Below are 11,552 nucleotides of genomic sequence, written 5' to 3'. Positions count from 1 at the left end.
GCGGGCCCCTAGGCGCTGTGCCCCCTCCTGGCGCCGACCCTCCCTGGGCCACAGCCAGGGCCTGGCCTCCCTCTGACCTGCTGCCAGCAGGGAGCTGAGTTGGAAAGTACGGTGGGCCATCTTTCCCGCGCGCCTAGCTGGTGGGACGCTCCGCAGGGGTACTCTGGCAGCCGGCCACTCTCCTAGAGGCCTCGGCCGGGCCGCAGACCCCTGCCTGTGCCCATTGCTTTGCAGACCTGCAGATCAGGCCCAGAGCCACTCCTAGCAGGAGGCCAGAAGTGAGCAGGTGCGGTGGGCCAGCCTCCTGGGAACAGCAGGTCCCAGGCAAGGGACAGAGCAGGGCAGCCAGCAGCCAGCTGCCAGAACCTTCTGGACTTAAGTACGAGCAAGTGTGCTGGGCGCCTTCTCTGGGCAGGAGACTCCACCCCCGAGTCCGAGGCAGTGTCCGGGAGGATGACCCCTAAGGCTGGCTCAGCTGCAGGAATTGTAGGGCGCCCCTACCCTTCTCCCCAGCCTGAATGGGCTGCATGGACAGAGCAGCTCCTGTCCCTCACCCCCAGGGGGTCCTAGCATCCACTTGCCACCTACCAAGACTGCCTGGCCCTCACCCATGGGTCCTTGTGTGTACAAAGCAGCAGAAACAAGCTCCAGACATTTAAAATGGGGGTTGTTGGCTTGAAAGGGGAATGCAGTAGGTGGCAGAATTTCAAGGGAGAGCACATGATGTCCACACTCTCAAGCTGCACTCTAGACTTGAGGACAGCAATTTAGACATTGTCCTCCCTGATAGTTGGCAGTGCTGCCCTCTGGGAGCAGGCGGTGGGGGTGGGTCCCAGACCTCAGGGACGGGAAAGTCACAGACCAGACAGCACAGGGCTCAGCCAGGAGGAGCCTGCCCACAGGTGAGGATGGTGCCTTCCTGTGGGCAGCTCCTGCCGGCCTGTCCCTCACCTCTTAGGTGGGCACGAGCTTGCCCAAGCCATACTGCAGGTCTTCTCACCACCGGAGGCCCTGGGTTTCTGCAGGAGCAGCTGTGGGTGGAAGGGACCATGGTGACCAGCAGTCCCAGAGGCCACTGCCCTGAGGGGGGAGCAGGAAGGGCCTCCAGAAACCTCCGGTACCTCGGGGAATTCCATATGAGAAAGTGTCTATTGTACACAAAGGTCAAGACGTGCAAAAGCAGATTTTTGGTAGTGAGCGGCCAGGTCCCTGGGTCCTGCATGTCAGTCGTCACTTGTAAGAGGATCTTACACATTTGTCCATGTGCAAGGCAGCATGGGCTGCTGGGAACATGGCAGACCAGAGTGAATGCTGGCCCCTGGGTGGCCCGTGGGCTGCAGTGGTCATGGCTGCCCGTGGACACTGGGTCAGCAGGCTCAGAGACCCCTTCGTCTCTCCACCCTAAGGCGAGTTCAGGTGGACTTGAGCCCAACCCACAGCAGTGGGCAGGGACCTCTCATGGTGTCCCCATGTGATACCAAATAGCCATGGCCGTCCCCGCGGCCCAGGGTTGCCTGCCACACTGTTGTCTGTGGCCAGCCACAGCCTCCTGTCCCCACCTCCTCCCTTTGGGACTTGAGGGGAAGCCGGTCTTGAGGCGAACCCCTTAACCCCAAGCCTCAGTTTCCCTCCAGTGAGCCCGTGAGGGTGGCATAGTCACAGCCTCTATCGGCAGGACTCGTTGACAGTTACCAAGCGTGGCAGCTACTTCCTGCCGCAGCCCAGAGGGCACAGACAGATCCAATTGGAGGAGGACAGAAGGGGCTCCAGCCAGGGAACAGCTAAGCTTGGTTAGCATCCCACACTGTCTGGGCTCTGGCCCACATTATCAGGGTGCCTTGAGTGACTGCACAAGGGAGCAAAGGGGCTGCCCTGCCCTGTGGTGAGACATGGCCTCGACACCCCAACCCCAGGGCCCTCACCTTACCTCCTTGGTCACCTCAGGCCCTAGCCTTGGGCTGTCCTGGGCTGTCTCTGCCCCCACCCCCGGACACGTGGCTCTGGGCTGCAGTTCTACCCTGACCCTGACAGTTCCCCCTGCAGCTTCGGGGCCACCTCCTGTGGGTGACGAAGGGGCCATGCACTGGGCCAACAGTCAGAAAACTGTCAGACAGCAACAGGATGTTCTGAAGACTGAAATAAGCAGGGCCAGGGCAAGGTGGGATTGGAAGGCAGCCACTTTGGAAGCCCAACCCCTGTCCTCACTGCCAGAACCTGTGTCACAGTCCCCCACCTGCCAGCATCGGCCCCCAGCTTTCTGCCACATCACACACCCTTGGGGACAGGGCTCTCCTGGGGAGGCCGTGCTGGCTGCAGACTTGCTATTTAGGAAGCCTGAAGGTGACATTATTAGTGGGGTAAAGAGGCCACGAGCTGTGTGCCTTAGGTGGGGAACCCACCCTGAAGAGTGGACGGGATTTGGCAGGACAGGGAGAGAAGTGTAAGGGCAGAGGTGTGCTCTGTCCACAGAGGGTCTGTCAAGGCTGAAAATCCTTAAAAATTACTAAAGTACTAGGACAGGGCAGGTTTAGACTCTACAGTAAGATGGGTCAGTTTTCCAAGATCACAGGGTACGGAGTCCACATACGAAGTTGATTGTGTCTCTGAATCCTAGCAACAAACACTTGGTGTATCTGTTAGGGCTCACTGGAAGAACAGGTGCAGTGTACTGCTCTGTAGATGTGATTCACAGGGTAGGCTCAGTGGCCGCCTGAAGTTGGCAGTGGGAGATGAGAGGCCATCTGTGAGCTGGGGAGCCGAACACCCCCTCCCCCATCAAAGGTGGACGGCCTGGAGCTCACAGCAGCATCTCATGGCGTCTGCGTCAGGAAGCTAAAGAGTCTGAGGCCCGGAAACCGACCCCCGAAGGTGAAGGCTGGAGCGCCTCCGAAGACAGAAGTGACTTCCTCCTTCCCTTGTATCCCACCGGGGCTGCAAGCCTAGCGGTTAGTGCCACCCACACTGTCTCCAGTAAATCCTTCATCCAGACCCACTGGAACCAATAAGCAGGCTATTCTTATCCGTGTTGACGCCATAGCTGACTATCACAGCTAGAAAATAAAACCTAAAAACACTACTGACAACATCAAAGAATTATAAAGTGTCTAAGAATTTAATTGAAAATGTGTAAGTGCTGGATACCCAAAGTGATGAAACACTGCTGGGAGAAATTAGTACTTGTAAAGAGCTAGGAAACCTGGCTGAGAAAACAAGTATCTAAATAGGAGTGTTGTGGGGGAGATGCCTTCTCTGTAGGTTCAGAGGCTCATCGATGTGAACATCCCAAGTGGTCTTGGTCTGTGTAGTCCAAACTCTCCACGGCTTTTCCTTCTGTAGAAATTGAGCCACTGTTTCAAAGCTGATACAGAGACATGGAGCACCCACAGCAGCTGAAATATTTTGGGAAAGAAAAGCAAAGAAGATGGTGTGCAGACGATGAGCTGCTCACTTGGGGACAGCCTATCACACACAGGAACTGTGATGTCAAGGGGAAAAGGGCTGTTCTCAGTCCAGGGGCTCAAGAATGGGCTGTATATGTGGGCAGATGTGAGCATGGCCTGAGGTGGCTTCCGGGCTGGCACTCCCCAGCGTTCAGGAGGCTACCACACCCCAAAAGAGCACCAGTTTTAGGGCACACTGTGCACACACTGACTCGGGATGCATTACAGGCATAAATTAAAAGCCCCTGCTCAGGCCCACGGCCCACAGCTGGATGCCTGTGAGGCTGTGGGAAGAGGCAGACAGACTTCTAACCGGCACTGCTTAGTGTGGTGGTCGTTATGTAATAGCCACAAGAGGCTACTTAAAGTCAACCAAGTTACAGACTCCACTCCTCACCACCTCCATGCTCACGGGGACAGACACCTGGTGACTGGCGTCACAGGAAGGTGGTCTCTATGGTGAATGTCCACTGTCTGTCATTGCAACTGTCAGGCTTGATCTGGCCGTGACCTGTTTAACGAATATGTTATTTCATTTCAAAATACAGTTTTAGCAGATACAAGAAACCGCAACCCTCAGTAAAATATGCTGCTTCTCCAGGTAGCTAAAAAACCAGAAACAGGTTGTGCTGTCCCTGGGTGGGGAGAGCACAGAACGGAATGTTACAAAAGAGATAAGACTACAAAGCACAGCACAACATCTTCCTGGCCCCAGTTACCTGATAACGTCCACTGGTGGTTGCATGGACCCCGACCCCAAATACTTGCTCTGACCCCTGTACGTGACAGATCCCTTTCCCAAGCCCCTATAAAACTCTGCCTATTCTTTCTTCTCCATTGATGGCTTTGTCCCCCTCCGAGGGTTGCACCCAGGTGAACCAAGTCCTTGGCTCGTTGCCTTCCACGCCCCTGCTCAGGTGGCCTCATTCCTCTGCCATGTGTCACAGTAACAAAACCCCTGAGATAATGGACCCAAAGGAGGAGCGGTTTGTGGTGGCACAGTCTGGGGGTTCGGTGCACAGCTGCTGGGTCCGGGGTTTTGGGCCATGGGGAGGCAGACAACATGAGGCGAGGTGGGGTGCACAGTGCACCAAAGCTGCTCATCTCATCTGCAGGCAGAGGCAACCAGGAAGGGCCAGGACCCGCATCGCCTGGGGCTCGTGCACAGGGACCCCAAGGCCTCCCACCAGCCAAGCCTCTTGCAGCTTCTCTTCCCAGTGGCTCCTCCATGGGAACTGAGCCGTACACCTCGTCCTTGGGGGCACTGGTGCCTCATGGGTGGAAACAGGAAGGCATCTTCCCTGCTGGACGGTGCACAGGAAGCTGAGGCCGTGACAGAGGGTACCGAGTGGTGTTCATTACCTGAGATCCTGTGGTAAACTTGCAGGTGGCCACACTGGGAGGAAATATTCATGTCTTGTGTCTGATCCGACAGGACTTGGACCTGCCCAGAAGACATGAACAACCTGTACACCCCAGAAACAAAAAGATCAATAAACCATTTTAAAGATATGCGTGAGACAAACCCTTTACAAAGATAGACAAATGACTACCATGTACGTGAGAAGGTGCCTTGGGTCACGGTCACTCGTCATCCAGGAAAGAGGGCCACGCCGCTCCATGGGAAAGGCTGACACTGAAAAAGCAGCGCTGAGCTTTGGCAAGGGCGGGGCAAGACTGTAGCGCTAAATGGCCCACCACGTGGGACGCGGTTCTGCAAGCTCAGTGTGCCGCTGTGACACAGCGCTGCTCCATACCCGCCCACACAGCAGCGGGCTCCCAGGTTTGCCCTGTGGTCCAGAAAAGCAGGTGGCAGTCCAGCCTGCATTAGCAGATAAGGACGGCGGGGGTGGAGACAGCTCAGGATGCCAGAGGGAGCCGCCTAGCTGAGGCGGCTGCCCGGCAGGCGGACCTATGAGGTCCCGCAGGAGCTCCGTCCTACAGGAGGCTGCGGTGCGGGCTGGGGCAGGGCTGTGCTCTTGCTCGGGCCAGGGGTCAGCTGTGTCTGCAGCGTGGAGGCTCAGGGCACGTCCATGTGTCAGACCGTGTCCAGCCCATGCCTCTGGGGTTGCGGTTTATGGCCTGTGAATCGCACCCCCATAAAATTGATTTTCTGAGCGCTGAGCTCCCGTCCTCCCCTGCTGGAAGTCCTGCTGGCCCCAGCTAGTCCTGAGGGGGCCAGCGGGAGGGGCCGTGAGAGGGGGCAGAGAGCCAGAGGGGGCAGAGAGCCAGGGGTATCCAGCAGAGAGGCTGGGGAGGGCTGAGAGTCAGGGGAGGTGGCGCCTGGCTGACAGCGCCGGCCCTCGGGGCCTCAGATGCAGCTGGAACTCTGTGCCCTGGAGCACCTGGCAGTGGGGTGCGGTTCGCTGTGCTCCGCCACGCAGATCTCCGCGTGACCTCCCACATCTCAACAGGAGGACCCTTGCCCCTGCCCAGCTCCAGGGGCTGCACCCCAGGCAGCAGACCCCTGAAGCCGTGCTTCTCAGCCTCTGGCGCTCTCTGGGCCTGGGGTTGTGCATTGCACTGTACCAGAACCAGCCACGCGGGGGCAGTGTGGGCAGTGATCGCCTCCCCTGCTCCCTGAAGGATGCCCAGGTGGCCTCCCATTCTGGGCTGCTCCCTGTGGGTAGGGCGCCCCACCTCCCCATGACCCTCTGTGCACCACTGGGCTGCACGGGACCTTCCACTCGCCCACCCAGTCCCCAGGCAGTGGCCAGTGGTCCTCGGGACCCCCTGATGCCCAGCCCCTGCCAGCCCCCTCCTCACTGCGGACTCACTGTTGGCGTCCACACTGCCTGTCTGCATTGCTGTGCTGTGGACCTGAGTGTTTCCAGGGTGAAAGGAAGTCCCAGATTCTGCATCATAATGTTGTATGTTTTGAAGAACTGTCGTTTGGATTAAAAAATCGTTTTAATTGCATTTATTTTTTTAATTGAGTTTATTGGTACATTTTAGGTATACAGTAGTTACATTCATTATTGGGATCTTGTACCTTTACATGACAGGTCTTGGTTCTCATTTTTGCCCCTTGTCCCTGCCCTCCCTTCACCCCTCCTCCCCTCCCCATTTACAAATACTTTATTTCCATCTATTAATTAAAATTATTTTCTGCTTCTCTCATTATTCCATTCTTTTACTTTTGTTGTCTGTGTGTTTTCCCTTTCTGTTCCAATCTCTGTGTTACTTGTTCTTTCTTCGATCTGAACAATGAAACCAAAAAATAACAAAGGACATGTGACATTCTGTGTTCCAAGGGCCAGGACAGGATGAGATTCCTGCTCAAGGTCCTCTGGCTCAGGACTCAGGGGAAGGATTAAAATCTTCCCTGTGCCGGGCTTTATTGAAATTTTGTCTCATGAGTGTTTTAGTTATAGAGCTGAGATCTGAGAATGTGACCCACACGTGTTCGCTCTGAAAGTGTTCTGAGCCCTGATGTGTGGTGTGGCCATCTTGCAAACACGCGTTTTATTCTCAGAGGGCAGAAAGGCCTGCCTTGCCTGCCACTCGGGGATCTGTGAACTTCCACTGCAAGTGACACCCCTCCCCTTGCCCTCCTCTCCTTCTCCCCCGGTAACTCTCGCCCTCCCCACCACACCACAGTGTGACGCCCTGCACCCCCACAACCCCAAACTCTGCCGTAATGAGAGCTTCATGGATGTGGCAGCCCTTGGCCGTTGGTTTTCTGCCTGGACTCTGGTCCTCTGGGGTCAGCATTGTTCTGGGCCATGCAGTGTGACTGGGCTGTTCGTCCAGCGTGACACCATCCCCTGGCCTAGGTTCGGGACCCTCACAGGCAGCACCGGGTGGGTGGTTCTGTTTTTCCACCCCACCTTCCTGACTCTCCAGGTCCTTCCTGGAGGCCAGCTGTGCTGCATCCCTGGGGCAACCTCCGGAGGAACAGTGGGGACCTCGGGAGGGGTCCCAGCCACCTCCTCATAGACAGCCCTGGCTCAGGGCTGAGTCGCCCCTGGGCTGTGAGGACCCCCCCAGCCCCTGAGCGGTCAGCGCCCCCATGCCAGTGGTTGCAGCAGCTTTGCAGGGCTGCAGAGGTCCGAATGCCCCTCCGCCAGCTGTTTCTGTCCTGGCTGCAACATCAGGCAGTGGGTCTGGGCTTGGTAAGGCTCCTTACCTTACCAGTGTCCTTCTGTGCTGCTCCTTAAAACTTCACATGGATCTGTCTGCCTGAGAGTCAGGAAGTTCATTAAAACAATGCAAGTGGGCTTGCTCACAATGACAACCAGCTGCCGGAGGCACAGGCAGGGACTTTGGCAGAGGAGTCTCCCTGCCGGTGTTCCTGCGTTTCCCTGAGGCTGGGCAGGGCACACCAGGAGGGCACCTGCTACTCAGTCCAGGCCCCATGGCCATGGGTGCTGGAGTCAGTGATCACCCTCTTGATCTGCTTCACAGCCAGCCACTGTCACACAGTGCAGCCTGGCGCAGACACCCCCAATCTCAGAGCTGACAGAGGCAAGCCTGCTCCTGCCTGCTGGGCTGGGATCTGGAGACAGAGTAACATGCTGGCAGGTCCCTGGGATGCCATTTCAGGAACATGGGGACTGTCTCCTCCACAGGCCCAGAGCCAGAGGGGACCACGTGCTGGGAGCACCGCCCCACCAGGGTCTGTGTGCTCCTGGTCTCCACCGGAAGGAGCAGGGTACAGCTAGGCAGGACTCAGCTAGAGAGCACCGTGCCGCTGGAGGCAGTGTGGCTGCACTCAGCCTCTGAGGTCAGGGCTGCGGGGAACTGTTAGGGACACCAGGAGGAGCCCACCACAGCCCATTGTGCGTCTCAGGGCCAGTTGGGGTCTTGGGCCCTCAGAGGAGGCACCTGCTACCCTTAAACCTGTGCCTAAACCCTAATCCTGTCCCTGCCCCTTCCCCTAACCCTAAACCTAACCCCATCCCCAACCCGATCTACCTGTGGGCAGAGGGCCGACCCCAGAGTACAGGCCTCTTGCACCCCACAGATCCCAGGCACAGACTCAAATACGGGACCAGTGTTTCTGAGACCTGGAGGGCTGCTGCCTCCTTCTGCCCCAAAGATGCAGCGCTGAGGTGGAAAGAAACCACCCATCATGTCAGGGGCCAGGGGCCAGGGGCCCACAGGCCAGGGGCTGGCTCAGGCATGCTGCCCCCAGGCCTGGCCCTATGAGCTCTGAGTCTCCCAGAGGTTCACTGCTGTCTAGGGCTGGGGCAGACGTGCTGTGGTGTTAGAGGTCCGAGTGCAGGTGTAAGGGTGCAGGGACACAGCACGGCCCATCTTCACTTGGCCCTCAGCACGGTGCAGGCTGCTGGCTGCACCACTGTCAATGACTCCAGCCAGGCTGCTGCCCATCACATTGCTAATCCGGACTTTGCTCTTTTTTTTTTTTTTTTTTTTTTTTTTTGTACCAGGGATCGAACTTGGGACCTTGTGCTTGCGAAGCAGGAGGCGGAACCACTGAGCTACATCCCCGGCTCTTTTGTATTTTTAAATTGTGCATTTAACTCAGAAAACTGATCTTCCTTACCATACTTATATGCACCTTTCATCAGGGCTGACCTCACATCACGGAGCAGCCACTACCGCCATCCGCCTCCAGAACGTTCCCTTTCCCACACAAGCTGTGTCCCCGTCACACCTGGGCTCCCTCTCCCAGCCCCCGCCAGCCTGCTTTCTGCCTGAGTTCACACTTTTCGGTGTTCAGATGGGAGGCTTCGGGAGGCTGCTCCCCAGTGTCTTCCTCCCTCCACTCCGCCCAGTATCCTCCAGGTCCACCCCTGGGGAGGGGTCAAAACCTCCTTCCTTTTCAAGGTTGCATAACACTCCACATCATGCTTATCCATTGTCTCCTGAGCTTGGGGTGCTCCTGCCTTTTGGCTGTGGTTAGTAGAGCTGCTCTGCTACAAGTTTTACTAAGAGTATTTTGATTAACAAGCTGATAGGTGAGAAATGTCTTAGTGTTTGTTTTTTTCCCCATTTTTTAAGTGCCTGGAGTCAGCATTGACCCTCCAGCCCCATTTTGAGGCCAGGCCTCACAGGGTAGAGATGAGATTCCCTGCCAGCTACCCCCCAGTTTCACATTCCAAAATGGTTTATCCTACTGTTTGCCAGTTCTGAGTTTTGCAAGTGGCAGCTGGGGCACAACTCTGAGCTTGCTCTTCCTTTGTGTCGTCCCTGTCTCTGAGCTGTTCAGATGGACCCCGGTGAGTAGAGGCCACCAGGAGAAGCTGGGTCCTGGGTCAGCAGCTCCCTCAGGGAGAAAGTGGCACAGGCGGCTCAGGGCCAGGGCAGGTGGCAAGGGCAGTGTAAGGGGAGCCTCCTGGTCCACGCCTGCGCAGTGGCAGACCAGCTGCCGCCCACTCCCCCTGGGACACTAGGACTCCCGGCCAGCTCTGGGCTTGCCAGTCCGGCCGAGGCAGAACCCTGGCCGAGGAGCAGGCGGAGCACAGCTCAAGGTGAGAGCTGGGGGCTACCGGGTGGGTGCCGCCCAGAGGGGCCTCGGTGTGCTGAGTGCCCTCCTTCCCAGGAGGGCCAAGCCGGGCCTGGGACCCAGGGGCTCCAACGAATTTAGTAGGTGGACACGGCTCCCACTTCCCTGGCTTTGGGGGTCCTGCAGAGGACCTGGGCCCTGCCCAGTGCCCTCCAGGCTAATGGTGGCCAGTGTGGTGCCCCATTAGGGTCAGGACTATGGTGCTGCTCTCTCTGGTCTGTCACCACACCCCGAGTCCCCAGGCCAGGGGTGGAGGAGACAGGACGTGGCAAGAGCCGGGTGCCTGGCTTTGTCTCAGCCCCCAGACCCTGTGAGAGCCCTTAGGGCTTTCTCAGTCCACGACCTGGGGACCCACAATCCCCGGTCTGGGGCAGGGGGTGGTGTAGAGAACCTGTGCCTCCCACTCTCCCAGCAGCAGAAGCCCCATGGCCTTGGGCTGTCCGCCAGAGGTTACAGGACAGGGTTCAAAGCTGGGGTTGAAGCACGCAGAGCTGGAAAGAGGGCCTGGGCAGCCACCAACAGCACCCCTTGGCAGTGCCAGCCATGCGCCATGCCAGCAGAGGGTGGCTCTGGCCGCTGGTTCCACCCGGCCCAGTCTGGCTGGTGGGTGCTGGTCAGTGGGGTGTCCCCACCTCCGGCCTCTGGTTCCCTGCCACCCTGCTGCTGACCACTGCCCAGATGGCCCCAAATGCCTGCAGGTGTTGATGCTGCTGACTTTTAAGGATCAACCTGCCACCTGAAATTCTTAGGTGAAAACTCTGAGTTTTAACTAATTAAAAATTTAAAGTTAGTTAAAACTAATTAAAATTGATTAAATATGTACTGATTAAAGCTCAATGAATTCTTTCCAAAGCACTGTGCAGACTAAACCACTCCCACCCTGGACAGCGGGCAGTAGGTGTGAGCCAGGGTGGCAGGCAGGTGCCTGCAGGAACCAGGCTCCCTTGTGGGCCTGCAGCAGTGCTGCATCCGTCCACCTCCACCTCCAGCCGGTTCAGACTGAGGGGGCCTGACCTGGAGGGGCGGGGGTGGGGGACCAGGCCAGAGATGAGTGGCCTGCTTCTTCCTACGTCCCGTCACACACTGGCCCGCCTATGGCCTGTTTCCCTGGGACAACACCCTCCAGGCCCGCCACAGTGAGATGCTCCTGACCCAGGCAGGTGCAGCCCAGCATGACCTCTGCCTGCTGCCCACAGGGCTGCCCCGGCCAGAGCCCACGAGTGGGCTCTAGATGGTGACTCTGGCTCCACGAAGATGCCCGGGGAGGAGACTGGGAGGCTGAACCCATAGTGGGCAGGACTTGGGCAGAGAAGCCCTGGCCGGGATAGGACCATGCTAGGCTGGGGTTGGAAAGTGGCCGAGCAGGGCCCCAGGTGTGCACAGTGTTGGCAGCCCTGGTTCCTGCCTGTTCTCAGGGGCGGAGATCTGAGCCAGGCTGAGAGCCACTCAGGGCTGGAGTGGGGCTCTGAGGGCAGGGGTCCCCTAGCCTCCAAGAACGGTGGCCATCAGCACAGACCTGGAGGGCAGTGTGAGCCAAAGTCCCAGGCTGAGGCTTCCAGCGTTCGCCCACAACCGTCACTGCGTGGGGTCCACAGAGCCCTAGAGGCGGGGAGCCACAGAGGGTGAGCGGACACTGGCGG

The 11,552-nt window shown here is 57.9% G+C and overlaps 1 long non-coding RNA gene across 3 annotated transcripts; it reads right to left on the bottom strand.

The window, feature by feature from the left end:
* Positions 1-3,086: 3,086 nt before the first annotated feature.
* LOC104870699 lies at positions 3,087-5,216 on the bottom strand. Of its 3 annotated transcripts, none has more exons than XR_004518774.1 (4): positions 4,994-5,216; positions 4,803-4,906; positions 3,838-3,951; positions 3,087-3,389 (listed from the first exon to the last, which is right to left on the bottom strand). It is a non-coding gene; the product is annotated as an uncharacterized LOC104870699 (long non-coding RNA). The 3 variants fall into 3 exon arrangements; XR_782569.3 differs by having other exon boundaries at positions 3,865-3,951; XR_782568.3 differs by having other exon boundaries at positions 3,087-3,951.
* Positions 5,217-11,552: the final 6,336 nt, after the last annotated feature.

This window comes from Fukomys damarensis, unplaced genomic scaffold (assembly GCF_012274545.1).
Source record: "Fukomys damarensis isolate Sample0158 unplaced genomic scaffold, DMR_v1.0_HiC HiC_scaffold_24, whole genome shotgun sequence".
Lineage (NCBI taxonomy): Eukaryota > Metazoa > Chordata > Mammalia > Rodentia > Bathyergidae > Fukomys > Fukomys damarensis.
This window is presented reverse-complemented; position numbering and strand designations above follow the sequence as displayed.